Source organism: Lampetra planeri, chromosome 57, assembly GCF_965212315.1.
Source record: "Lampetra planeri chromosome 57, kcLamPlan1.2.h2, whole genome shotgun sequence".
Lineage (NCBI taxonomy): Eukaryota > Metazoa > Chordata > Hyperoartia > Petromyzontiformes > Petromyzontidae > Lampetra > Lampetra planeri.
In genome coordinates, this window is record NC_136163.1 from 275,269 (window position 1) to 288,749 (window position 13,481).

Genomic DNA, 13,481 nt, shown 5'->3' on the forward strand with positions numbered 1-13,481 from the left:
TGCAAAGCCCCTACACGCTTTGACATCGAAGGGGGTCCGGTTCCACTGGGGACAGGAGGAGGAGGCTGCCTTCCGATCCCTCCGGGATGCGCTGGTAAAGGCTCCTCCCTTTGTTTACCCTGATTTTTCCAAACCCTTTTTGCTCGACACGGACGCGAGCAACACGGGTATTGGGGGCGTGCTTTCGCAGGTGGTTGACGGCGTACGGTAGTCGGGTGTTGTCTCCAGCGGAGCAAAGATATTGTGTCACCCGTCGGGAACTGTTGGCAATTGTTAACTTCATCCAACCGTATCGCCCATATCTGTACGGTCGGCATTTCACCGTCCGCACAGATCATGCGGCACTACAGTACGCCCTGCGAGTTCAACAACCATCGGGACAATTGTCTCGATGGTTGGAGATTCTCCAGGACTTCGATTTCGAAACTACGTACCGTAAGGGCGTTCGCCACACCAATGCGGACGCTCTGTCACGGATGCCAACCACCTCCGAATGCGCATGCCTCCTGGGGTCGGGACGTTGCAGGCCTCCGAGTGAGATATCCGTTCCGGTCCTGGCGGCCGCCGCTGACGCAACGTCGATGACGGATTCGATTGCACAACAGGGAAAAGATTCCCTGTTGGGGTTGCCTGTTGCTGAATGGGGGCGCCTCCAGATGGAGGATACCTCCCTCCTTGCGTTGCGTCGTCGCGTCGGAAGTGCTGGGCGGGGGAGGGGTGATGTCGACTCATGGGAGATGGTCCAGGGTCTGTTAATGCATTGGGACGGGAGATCCCATCGACACCGGCTGGTGGTCCCTTCTGTTTTGCGGGGTAAGGTGGTGTGGGCCGCTCATGAGCGCCTCCTCCACCTGGGGACTCAAAAGACCCTCGCCATGCTCCAGCTAGATTTTTTTTGGCCGGGCATGACAAGGGATGTCGGGGATCTGTTGGGGTCATGTCCTCGGTGTGCGCAACGTAAACCACCAGCACGGGAGTCTAACCCGCCTTTGCAATCCATCAAAGTTTCCAGGGTCAACGAGCTTGTCGCGCTTGATATTCTGGGCCCATTCCCCTCTACCCCCAGGGGCAACAGATACCTGTTGACCGGGGTGGAATATTTTACGCGCTGGCCTATGGCCTGGCCCCTTGCCAACCAGTCGGCAGCAGCCATCGCGGAGGCCTTTGTCCAGGGATACGTCCTGGACAAAGGTGCTCCAGAGCGGCTGCTGACCGACCAGGGCAAACATTTTTCTGGTAAACTTCTCCAAGAGGTCTGTGAGCTCCTGGGCACGAAAAAAATTCGTACCTCCCCTTATCATCCGAAAACTGACGGGATGGTGGAGCGTCTGCATCGAACCATCACGTCAATGCTGTCCCAACAGGTCTCGGACTCACAGACCGATTGGGACCTTCAAATTCAAGGGGTCTTGGCAGCATATAGAATGGCTCCCCATGCGGCAACGGGATTTTCCCCCTTCTTCTTGATGTACGGCCGCGAACCTGACCCGCCTGTTCAGACCCAGCTGCAGATCTCCGCGCCGCGGGGTAAAACTAAATTGGCCGACCATGTTAAATTCAATATTGCTAAATTAACAGAGGCACGGGAGGCTGCTATGCAAAATTCCGACCTCCGCCAGAAGGCTAACGAGAGGCTCAGGCTGGGTCGGGCGCACGTGCTGCAGTGGAAACCGGGTGACAAGGCATGGTTACACTGTCCACAGGTACCACTTGCAACCTCCTCTAAACTGGTGTGGCCGTGGCGGGGCCCTCTGGAGGTGGTTCAGGTTTTGCGGCCTCAGTGTGTACGTGTAGTGGTGGTATTGACGTGCGCCGACTGTGACAGTGATGGATCACGGGGCGGCGCGGGGTGCGGGGTTGGGCACGCGTTGTGGGCGTGGTGTGGACGCGCGCGCCGGGAGTGACAGATGACGGGGCGGCGCGGCGTGGGTGGTGAGGCACAATGAGATGTGGGAAAAGAGGATCGTAGCCAGCGCCCAGCGATTGGTCGAATAAGTGGGTGCTCGCAGCGACGTCCGCAGGTGGGGTATAAAGGGGGACGCGCGAGAGCACTCGAGGAGAGTTACCCAGTTGAAGACCCGAAGACGGAGCTGAAGACCTAGTGCCCCGAGACCCCTAGTCCCGCCGTCCTTGTGGGGACCGGGGCCCTGTGTGGCTCGGAGGCGAGGCTGTGGGACCCGGGGTCCGACGCCCCCGTGGGTCGGGCTGGGGACCCACAGTCGAGACGGATACCCCGGGCAGGGAGTGTCCCGAGTAGCTCAGTGGCGTTAGTCGCCGAGTAGCTAAGTGGATGTTGGTCATCCGAGTAGCTCAGTGGCGTTAGTCGCCGAGTAGCTAAGTGGATGTTGGTCATCCGAGTAGCTCAGTGGCGTTAGTCGCCGAGTAGCTAAGTGGGTGTTTGTCACCCGAGATACTAAGTGGGTGTTTGTCACCCGAGATACAAAGTAGGTGTTAGTCACCTGTGAACGAGTTTGATAAAATAAAGAGTGTGTTACCCGTGAAGTCGTCTCCCGCCGAGTTACTACACTACAACTGGCGTCAGAAGTAAACCTGTCTTCAAAAAGTATGGACACGAGGAAGACTACCCGTACCCACGAGCGAGGTCGGGACGACGACGGCGTACCGGGGACACCAACCTCGGGAGGAGAGGACGAGGAGTTGCCGCCGATGCAGCACTTCGCGGTGATGGCCGACGCTCCGCTTGCCTCCGACACCAGCCTCCAAGACGCGCACTCCCGGTTGGCGGAGTTGCTACTCGCCGCCGCCGCTGTCTTGGCCGACATCTCCGTTCCGGCGAGCGGAAAAACGGCTGCGGGGTTGGTGGAGGAAGCGACGTTGGAGGAATCCCGCCAAAAGGCGCTTCGCGCCAAAAGTCTGGAAGTTGCCGCCGTTTTTGGGGGGCCGCCACCGATTGGCGGGAAAGACGGACGCCACGTGGCCGGACACCTCCGCTCAGCGCAGCCCACGTCATCAGCGCGCGCCGGAGCTCTCCATTTTGCGCCTGACAACCGAGCCGACATTTTACACAACTACAGCGGAGCGCGGGAAAATCTCTCTGACGTCGACGACGATCGGGTCCTCCAGCAAAGATTGCCCGCGCTGTCGGCGTTCAAGGCGGATGGGGGCGACTGGGGAGCCTTCCAACGAAGGTTCCTCGCTCATCAGGAGATGTCGGGGTGGTCCGACACCACTGCCCTGCGTGCGTTGCCAGCGATGTTTGACGACGACGCGCTTGCAGCCTTCACATCTGCTGCAAGGTCGTCCCGCTCTACGCTCCAGGCCGCACTACACCTGATGGCGAAGGTGTTCGGGCCGCCCTCCACGTGTCGCCACCAGTTCTACGATCGGCGGAAGGTGGCTGGAGAAACGACGCTCGCCTATCGCACGGCACTACTCGCCTTGGCGGACGCAGCTTTTCCCCGCATGGATAAGGAGGGGAAGGACGCCATGGTGACGGAGCAGCTGCTGGCGTTGGCCCACGAGTTGGGGGTCCCCATCAATGTGGCGGACGAGATGGATATCTGCTCCCTGGCGGTCGCCACGAGCATTCACGCGTACGAGGTCCTCAAACGCAAGCCGGGGGTCGTCTGCAAATGGGCGGGGAACGCGGCACTGGCCGCCACGATCGCCGAACCTCAGCCAGCTGCGGATCAGGAGCAGGCCTTCGCTGCATCGCGTCCGGGGGAGTGGAGAACGGGAGGTCGTTCGCCCACACGTTCGCCCCGCAAGCTGGAGCAACCGAAACCTACGACGTCCGTCGTCTGCTACAACTGCGGCCTTCGGGGTCACGTCGCAGCCGGGTGCCGGGCCCCGCGTCAGCGCGCCACAGGACCACGTCGGGACGACGACCAGGGCCACAAGTCATCCCAACAAAACCCGGCAAGTCGCGGCACCTCACACGTTCGGTCCACAAACACGGCACATTCGGGTCGCCGCTTGGCGGTGGGGGGTTCGCGGCTGGGTGCCGGGGGTTAATTTCGGCGAGGGGGGTCCGTACGCGGCCCGCAAGCAGTCGAGTGGTCCGAATTGGCCCACAGGATCGTGGCTGCGTCGGCCGGGTCGTCCGTGGTAACGGGGTTCATTGACGGGGTTGAGGTCCGGGTGCTTGTTGACACGGGTGCGTCGGCCACCATCATCTCGGACCTTATTTATAACATTCTTCCCGTCCAAAGTAGACCCCTTCTGCCAGTAGACGTGCCATTTTATGCGGCAAATGGGGGATCCCTGGGGATCATCGGCCAGATTCGGGCGACTATTTGCATTGGTGACATCAAATTGGCGGGCCCTATTTTTGTATCATCATCGCTGGCCGTTCCCTGTTTGCTAGGTACGGACTTTTTGTCCAAAATGCCCATCAAAATTCTTATAGATCAGGCCTGCATAGAGCTTCCGTCAGTTCGGCGGGTTGCGTTCTTGACGGGCCCTACAAAAATGCGCACGGTTTGTGCGACGGTGCAGGCGCTGGCAACTCACACTGTACGGGTGCCCCCGGGATCGCAAATGTTAGTACCCCTTCGGTTCAGGAAGCCACTCGAGGTGGGTGCGGAGGCACAGGGGGTGCTGTTGGGGCCGTCTAACAGGGCCAGAAGGGGCCTCGACTTAGCGGTTGCTCAAACCATGGTGAGAGGGGACAGTGAGCCGTTCGTAATGGTCCTGAATACGGGGTTGCGGCCGGCCGTAATTGCGCAGGGAACGGTGCTGGCTCACGCCGCGCCGCTACCCGTTGAGGAACGGCTCGTGGCTCAAGCAGATTTCACTGTCAAGTCGCATCCTCCAAGTGATGAGGGGACTGAGTGGTTGGACTCGTTGTGTGCCGGTTCTGCTAACTTGTCCGAGGTGCAATTGGGAGCATTGAGGGGTTTGCTACTCGAGTTTGCCGATGTGTTCAGCAAACATAAGTACGATATCGGCTGCACTGACCTGTTGCGCCACCACATAGCTACAGGGGACGCGGCCCCTATTCGTCAGAATCCCTTCCGGCTCAGCCCAGCCGAGAAGGAACATGTGCAATCGGCGGTTAATGATATGTTGGCGGCCGATATCATTTCGCCCTCTTCTAGTCCGTGGGGTGCTCCTATTGTTCTAGTAAAGAAACAGGACGGGTCCTTGCGGTTTTGTGTCGATTTCCGCCGCTTAAACAAAATCTCGATGGCGGATGCGTATCCGCTCCCCAGGATGGATGAGTCGCTGGATGCCTTGGCGGGAGCACAGTTTTTTTTTCCACACTCGATCTGCTTTCTGGATTTTGGCAATTGCCACTCGATAACGAGTCTAAACCTAAAACTGCTTTCCGGACACCTGGTGGCCTATTTGAATTCAACCGTTTGCCCATGGGCTTACATTCCGCTCCCGCCACGTTCCAGAGACTCATGGAATTGGTTTTGTCGGGCCTCCAATGGGATACCTGTTTGATTTATCTCGACGATATCATCGTCTTTAGTCGGACTTTCGAGGAGCACCTCCAGCGACTGAGAGCGGTGTTCCTCAGGATGCGTTCCGCTAAGCTTAAATTTAAACCGGCTAAATGTTTTCTGCTTCGGGAATCGGTCAGGTATTTGGGCCATATCGTGAGTCGTTCAGGGATCTCGACGGACCCTGCTAAGACGCATTGCGTCAGCTCATGGCCAACGCCAACCTCGGTCACGGAGGTTCGCAGTTTCATTGGTTTCGCCTCCTATTACCGTCGTTTTGTCAAGCAATTTGCCACCATAGCCAGGCCCCTGCACGCTTTGACGGCTAAGGGTGTGAGGTTTCACTGGGGGGCGGAAGAAAAGGCTGCGTTCTGCTCCCTTCGTGACGCCTTGGTGCAGGCTCCCCCCTTGTGTTACCCCGATTTCACACAACCGTTTTTGCTTGACACAGACGCCAGCAACACGGGTATCGGGGGGGTGCTCTCACAGGTGGTCGGGGGGGTTGAACGGGTGGTCGCCTACGGTAGTAGAGTTCTTTCCCCCGCCGAACAACGCTATTGCGTAACTCGTCGTGAATTGTTAGCGATTGTGTTTTTTACACAGCAATTCAGGCCGTATCTTTACGGCCGTCATTTTACGGTCCGTACGGACCATGCGGCTCTACAATACGCTATGCGCGTGGCACAGCCATCGGGCCAATTGTCCCGATGGTTGGAAGTCCTTCAGGACTACCAATTCACGACGATTTACCACAAGGGATTGCGACACTCAAATGCGGACGCCTTGTCGCGGTTGCCTCCGTGCACGGACTGCACATGTTTGTTGGGATCGGCGCGGTGCAAACCCCCGGTCGCCGGCACCCCGGGAGTTGCGCTCGCCGCCTCTGACACCCCGGGAGAGGACGCCCCCACGGGGAGGGATTCGCTGTTGTCGTTGCCCCTCGTTGAGTGGGGCCGTCTCCAGATGTCCGACAGCTCCCTACTTACGCTACGTCGGAAAGTTGGCGCTCCCGAGCTAGGGGAGGCGCGGGTCGGTTCCTGGGTGTGCAGACAGGGCCTTTTGATGAAGTGGGACAACATGTCCCGGCGTCACGTGCTCGTTGTGCCTGTTGCTATGCGGGGTAGGGTTGTTCTGGCAGCTCATGAACGGCTCATGCATCTGGGTTTTCACAAAACGCTCGCCCTAATCCAGCGAGACTATTATTGGCCGGGGATGGGTAACGACGTGGCGAATATTCTTAAGGGATGCGTAGGGTGCGCCAAAAGGAAACCGCCACCATTGGCAGCTAATCCACCGCTGCAATCCATTCAGGTTTCGCGTATAAACGAATTGGTAGCGTTGGACATCTTGGGGCCCTTTCCGGCTACACCAAGGGGAAATAGGTTCCTGCTGGTTGGCGTGGAATACTTCACCCGATGGCCTATGGCATGGCCGCTCGCCAACCAGTCGGCTGCGGCGGTGGCGGACGCCTTTGTCCAGGGTTATGTTTTGGACAAGGGCGCCCCCGAACGCTTGCTGACGGATCAAGGAAAGAATTTTTCGAGCGTTTTGTTGCGCGAGGTGTGCGACCTGTTGGGTACAAAGAAAGTGCGTACTTCCCCCTACCACCCGCAGACTGACGGGATGGTTGAGCGTCTGAACAGGACGATTACGTCTATGTTGTGCCAACAGGTCTGCGACGATCAGGTTGATTGGGACTTACAGGTGCCGGGGGTACTCGCGGCCTATCGAATGGCCCCTCATGCGGCGACGGGGTTTTCCCCATTTTTTCTTATGTATGGGCGGGAGGCCGATCCGGCCATGGACGTCCAACTGGGGATTTCCCAGCCACGTGCAAAATCTAAATTGGCAGACCACATCAAATTTAATATCGCCAAATTGACTGAAGCGCGGGAGGCGGCGAGGTTGAATTCGCGGTCGCGGCAAATTGCGAACGAGAGATTGCATGAGCGGAGGGTGCATACGCATGATTGGAAACCGGGCGATAAGGCCTGGCTGCATTGTCCACATGCACCGTTGGCTACGTCCCCCAAGTTGTTGAGACCTTGGAGGGGACCGGTGGAAATTGTGCGGGTTGCACGACCCCAGAGTATACAGATTAAATGGGGGAAACGCCGTTGGTATGTGCACCCCTCCCGACTGAAGCCCTATGTGGCACCGTGTGACCCCGTTCTGTGCCGTGACGACCGGGCGTGTGATGTGACCGTCGACTCGGGGAGGGAGGTGTCGCAGGCTGATCCTCACGTGTCTCCACCTGACCCACCCCCAGGTGCCTCGGGCTTGACGGCTGCTGACCGTCGGGAGCCTGAACCCCGGGGCACGCACGGGTCCTCGATGCCTGGCCGATGTCTTCCTGAACTGCCGGCACCACCGGACGTTCAACCGCGTCTGGTGCCGTACGACGGACCGGCAAGGCGGACTCGGGCTAGGGCTCAACAATTTTCATGAAGACGTTTTTTTCTCTACACCGAGCTCGCCCGGTGTTCCCCTCTGCCGGGGTATTGTCCCGTTGTAGGGACGCTCGGAAAGAAGGGGACACCGCACGAGTCGAAAGAAAAAAAAAAAAAAATTTTGTCCATTTATTTTCCTTTCTGCATACACATTGCTATTGTCACTCGCCGGTTTGTATATATTGTTCTATTGTCGCGGTGGCATTGGTTGATGGTTGCGGATGGTAGTGTTCGCGTCGTGTTGTGTTGTTACGTTAGTTGTTGTTCTTGTTGTTGTGTTGTGTTACGGGGCACACAGGGCGGTTTGTATATTTTTATAGCAGCCGGGTCGGCTGCGAGCTATGTGGTAGGGGGTGATGTAGTGGTGGTATTGACGTGCGCCGACTGTGACAGTGATGGATCACGGGGCGGCGCGGGGTGCGGGGTTGGGCACGCGTTGTGGGCGTGGTGTGGACGCGCGCGCCGGGAGTGACAGATGACGGGGCGGCGCGGCGTGGGTGGTGAGGCACGATGAGATGTGGGAAAAGAGGATCGTAGCCAGCGCCCAGCGATTGGTCGAATAAGTGGGTGCTCGCAGCGACGTCCGCAGGTGGGGTATAAAGGGGGACGCGCGAGAGCACTCGGGGAGAGTTACCCAGTTGAAGACCCGAAGACGGAGCTGAAGACCTAGTGCCCCGAGACCCCTAGTCCCGCCGTCCTTGTGGGGACCGGGGCCCTGTGTGGCTCGGAGGCGAGGCTGTGGGACCCGGGGTCCGACGCCCCCGTGGGTCGGGCTGGGGACCCACAGTCGAGACGGATACCCCGGGCAGGGAGTGTCCCGAGTAGCTCAGTGGCGTTAGTCGCCGAGTAGCTAAGTGGATGTTGGTCATCCGAGTAGCTCAGTGGCGTTAGTCGCCGAGTAGCTAAGTGGGTGTTTGTCACCCGAGATACTAAGTGGATGTTGGTCATCCGAGTAGCTCAGTGGGCGTTAGTCGCCAAGTAGCTAAGTGGGTGTTTGTCACCCGAGATACTAAGTGGGTGTTTGTCACCCGAGATACAAAGTAGGTGTTAGTCACCTGTGAACGAGTTTGATAAAATAAAGAGTGTGTTACCCGTGAAGTCGTCTCCCGCCGAGTTACTACACTACATACGCATCAAATGAGGGAAGCGGCGGTGGTTTGTGCACCCCTCCAGATTGAAACCGTTCGTTGCGGCCCGAGTTCCCACTTCACACACGCGTGGCCAGACATGTGGGGGGTCCGCCGACTCACAGGGTCCGTCTCCGCTGCTCTCACCTAACGTGCTGCCGGCTGTCCCGCCCCCAGGTGCACCGGGAGTGAGGGGCTCACGCCCGACAACCCCTCCTGGGGATGCCGAGGGTCACGCGGCAACGGAAAGTGACTCACTCGCACACGGACGGTTGCCACTCAACAGTGCGCTATCCGGGGTTGCCCCGTGTGACGGGCCTGCTGCAAGAACACGCGCGAAAACGCGCAGACTTTTGTGATGCCCGGAGGATTGTACATATGTTGTGTTCACTGTGTGTTGTGTGTGTGGTGTGTTTTCCTGTAAATTGTATATATGTTTCGATTTAAAGCTTTCGTGACTGCAGGGATTCATCTTCTTGGTTTTTTCGGTAAAGTCAAGTAGAAGGGAAGTAATGAAATATTAAAAATAAAACATGTTTCATTTTATTGTTTCATTTTATTATGTTTTATTTTTATTATTTTATTACTTCCCTTCTACGTGACTTTACCGAAAAAACCAAGAAGATGTATATATGTTGTGTTCATTGTGTGTTGTGTGTGTGGTGTGTTTTCCTGCAAATTGTATATAGGGTGCTCTTCTTACGGAATTCGTATTTATTCGGGGGGGGGGGGGGGGGGTGCGTCGGGTTATTTCTCTTCTTGCTGTTGTGGTTCTTGTTGGTGTTCTTGTTGTTGTTATTGTTGGAAAAAAATTGTGAGGCACACGCGGGTTCAAGGGGTAAATACACTTTTATTGTTGTTTGTTGCAGCCAGGACGGCTGCGAGCTGTACAGGGGGGGGGTCATGTAGGGGTGTTACGGAGGGGCTGTTATACAATGGGATCAGATGGGAAAGAAACACAGTGGGCGTGGCTATGTCGGTGCACGGGAAGGTGCTCCCAGCGACGTCTGCATCGGGCAGCCTGGGGGGCTGACTCGGAGCTGGGATCCCCCGGGGCCCCACCCCTCAGCGGGGGTTTTAGTATAAAAGGGGATGAGCCGGAGGGCTCAGGGAGAGATGTTGAAGCTAACCAGTGAAGGCTGAAGATCGTCGTAGATAGAGCCCTGGACTCCCTGGATCGCCGCCCTTATCAGGGCTGAACAGGATCGAGCCAGCGGCGTGGTCCCGAGAGCCAGAGCCGGTGCTCTTGTAAGAGCTGGTCTGGGACTCCGGGTACCGTGAGCCCGACTTACCAGTGTCGGGCTAGCTAGCCTCCCCTAGCCCGTTAGTGGAGGACCCAGAGGTAAGCTAGGCTAGAGAGTGTATCCCCAGTTAGACGGGTGAGGAGGCCGATACCCCCTCCAGTGTTGTATGTCAGTGTTGTGCTGTACCGACACGGAATAAATACGTGTGCCTCTAACCCCGGCGTCCAAGTCTCCTGGAACACTATTACATCTGTATACCAGGTGCCCTAATGCATCCTCATGTCTCTTATTCTGCGTGTGTGCCACTGGCTTGTGTCTTCGAGTGCCAGCGTCATGTGATGGAGCTCCAGGGGTTGCTGCGTGCCCGCCAGGAGGCGCTGGATGAGGCGGCACGGCCGCTGGAGTAGCTGCGGGCGCGGTCTCGCCGCTCTCACCCTGACGGAGCGTGGGCAAAATTATGTTAGTTATGAATTAGTATCATTATTATTATGGCCCTGAGAGGATTGATAGTTGACAGCTCCATGACCTTTCTGAAATCTCATGATTCACATATGCAAACAGGATTGGATATTTTCAAGTAAGTTTATTTACAAATATTTTAAAGTAACGAAGTCTGAAGTTGTCATCAGGTGAGAACAGTTCTATTAAATTATGAAAAAATAAGAATAGGTTTTACCCTTTTTGGCAATAAAACAGGTGTTAAGATGTTCAAACACCTAATATATACCGTTTGCAAGTAAGCAAGTCTGCATTAACCACACGCACTTGTGGTGAACATGCAAACAATTTTATTTCTATAAAGGGTAACATCTATTCTTATTTTTTCATGCTTTGATACTGGCAAAAAGGTCCCAGTTCTATTAAATAGTGTATCGTAATTCCCCTGGAATAATGCTCTAAAGCAATGTGCACTTTAAAATAAATACTTGTATATGTATAATCTTTATTTGAAGCTTTCGTGACTGTCGGAATCCATACTCTTTGGTTCTTTCGGTAAAGTCACGTAGTTAGAAATAAAATAAAACAAATCACGACGATTTAATCGCAACACAAGCGGTCGTCATCAGGCCAAGGAGTCAGCCTCTAAAGGCAAACTGTTGGGCGTAGCCCAAGTGTATCAACAAACACCAAAAACACGGGCGGTGCACGAGTGCCAATGCAGCAACAATGCTAATGCAGCAACAATGCCAATGAAGCAAAAATGCTAATGCAGCAGCAATGCCAAACGCTGGGGATGCGGGGGGAAATTAACTCGGAAAATTAGACTAGTACCCGGCAGATATGATGGAACAACCATAAAAAGTTAAGGTTTTACCTGGTTAATAACATCCTTGCAATGATTGCTCAATTTGTATCCATCTTCTTGGTTGAATTTATGTTTATGTTTATATATCTGGATGGCTTCATGAACAAACCTTTGATAGTAGCCCGAAGGTTTGCAGAGTACCTTGGTCTCGGAAAAAACAATATCATGCGAGCCCACAGCGTTATAACAATGGTCAACTACGGCAGAGGTATTGGTTCTGCCGTGTTTCAGATCTGCCTTGTGTTCGCGAACACGGTCCGAGACATGTCATTTCATTTTCCCAATGTAACTGCTACCGCAGGTACAACTCAGTTTGTCGACTCTAGGATATTGCATGTCAGGAATGACATCCTTCACAGATGGGATTAAATCACGTATTTTGTGTACTGTATTGAATCGAACCTGGATCTTGTGTTTGTTTAAGATTTTGGAAATCTTTATGGTAACACCTGCTATGTATGGTAACGTTATGGTTTTGATCGGGTTCTCAGGGGGTTGTTTCTCCATGGTTGGGTGCTTGCTAGCAGCACTTGCCCCAACAGTCTGTCAGGGCTACACGGGGGATCTTTGCCTTTGTTTGTGCACCTGGCACAGGTGCACTTTACGCGCATCACTGCGAAGTGAAATGACCATCACTTCCAAGCAGTGATCCCCCCCCCCCTAAAGTGAGTAGCTCCGTTTGTCACGGCGTGAGACTGAGACGCCTGTCACACGTGAAACTCACCGAGCCATCTCAGAGTCGTTGCATCTCACGGTCGCATCTCACGATCACATCTCACGTGAGACTCACAGAGTCACATCTCACAGAGTGAGACTGAGACGCCTGTCACGCGTGAGACTCGCCGAGACATCTCGGAGTCGTCGCATCTCACGGCGTGAGCACTGTGCTGCTGCTACTACTATATCCTCCGTCTCGACTATTCATTGCGCTCTGGCCGCGCAAGAATGAGCAGGGCCGCTTCTGCGTGGCCCATAAGAGAAAATAAATGTTTTAGTCTGATCTTAAGAGCACCGGTTGTCACTCCAACTGGACTTCAGTTTCCAGAGACTATTACACATCGGGGCTACAGAAAAAAAAGCAAACGTTTCCAATCCCTACCCTGACGCCTGCTGTATATTTGAAGTTTGTGTGTGTCTCCTTAGTCGCGTGTATTTTTCTCCGGGTCCTGCGGGTTTTCACTCCACATTTAGGAACGTGAGTTTAGTGCAGTGGTTCTGTGAACCTCTTTGCTGGCTAACCCCCTTTTGTTGAATTTTGTTTCAACCGAATATACCCCCTTACCTCACCCAACATGGCTCTGAGAAATGAATGTGTAATGGGTTCTAGAGACACTTGTACAGGATACGTCTTTATTTCCACACACCATATACTTCCAGACACTGACTTCTTATACAGTTGTAATGTGAGGATATATCCGGGTTGCTGATGGATCACACCTCATTACGATGATTAGCTCTACCGGTCCTGGCCCATTGCCAATGGGGGGAAGTCTAGGGGCGAGGCCCTGACGTAATGGGAAGGTGACATTTGTAAGTAGAGGATTGGATCTGCTGGCTTTAGCCACAGCCAATGGGGGACGAGCCAGGGGCGCGGTCCTGGGAACGTACGATGGAGTCTAGAAGATTCCATAGAGGTTAACCAGGATTGGTGGAAAGGTACCACGTGACCCCGGTATTAAAAGGGGTGGAGACGGACAACACGTGGTCAGATCTGGAACGAACAGAGGGTGAGGCCACGCTGGAGCGGGGTACAGGCTTCCACGTGGCCGCGCGTGTCTCTCTCTTTCTCCCTCCCTTTCACGCTGTCTGTCAGCAGCGTGAAGGAGTAAGATAGGAGTCTTGTGAACGAAAAACAAATAAAGACCGGATTCCAGAAGTCGCTTCCACGACCTTTATTACATTGGTGACAGAAGTGCTTCTTGAGACCGTTTGGACAATTATTA